Genomic DNA, 1,147 nt, shown 5'->3' with positions numbered 1-1,147 from the left:
GAGGAAGTAATCTGCACCGTGGGTGAAGACATTGCAATCACCAACTGTTGACAGTAGATGGCGCCAGGAGTCTAACACTAGGACGGTTCTATCCATTTGCCTTTAAAGACTTGGCTTAGATGTCCGTTTATTTATGTATGTATCTGTTTGTTTTAGAGATCTGTCTTGCTATTTAACTAATACTGATCTCAAACTCTTAGGCTCAGGCAATCCTCCTGCCTCATCTTCCCAAGTAATTTGAACTACAACGAATGCCACCATGCCTGTTAAGAACTAGAATTTTTTAGGACTAGCAGAATTTGGTAAAAGCTACTAGCAGGGACCATCTTTGATAATATGATTGAAGAGCTTTAGAGTCTCGGCATGACTGTCGCATCAATAACAAAGAGTGTGTGTGTGTAAAATGTGATTGTCTGTGTCTTATGAAAATGAGCATTGAGGTAGGAGTTTATCCACAATCCACCTACAAAAACAGAGATAGAAGCATTAAGTCTTCTCATACATCTGTCTTCAGTACAGTCTAAGGCAAAGGTTCTCAACCTATTGGACCCTTAAGGGCTATCAGAAAATACAGACTCATAGCATTACGATTCATAACAGTGACAACATTACAGTTAGGAAGTAGCAATGAAAATAATTTTACCAATGTGGGGAGGTGGGGATCGCCACAACGTGAGGAACTGTATTAAAGGGCCGCAGCATTAGAAAGGTTAAAGACCACTGGTCTAAGGCAACAAGAGAAGAGGGAAAATCTATGTCCCTGCTTTGGAGGAGCCTGTGTCTTCTCAGGACCGTAGAGGGTGAGATCTGGGGCTCACCTGTGATCCCTGGGAACCCCTATCTCTACCGCCCGCCTGAGCGGCCATTCAGTTTGACTTCACAGTGAGTTCTGCACTTCGGCCATGCATTCCTTTGAGTTTGGTTAGTGGGCTTGATGCGGGTCTTCCAGATCGCCGAAAGTGTTTGTGGGACTCCTGGCAAGAGCTGGGTGACGAACCTGGAGAGAGTTGGCGGTGCTAATGCCTAGACAGGGTTACCTAGTCGGCACGTGGGCTAGACAGCTGGCACTATTTTCTGAATGCGAGAGCCTGTGAGGGAAGCTGGTTGTGACAGAGACGTTGTGATTTCAGGGGTGGAGCGTTTGGAC

This window comes from Mastomys coucha, unplaced genomic scaffold (genome assembly GCF_008632895.1).
Source record: "Mastomys coucha isolate ucsf_1 unplaced genomic scaffold, UCSF_Mcou_1 pScaffold5, whole genome shotgun sequence".
Lineage (NCBI taxonomy): Eukaryota > Metazoa > Chordata > Mammalia > Rodentia > Muridae > Mastomys > Mastomys coucha.
Note: the sequence above shows the minus strand (reverse complement) of the source record.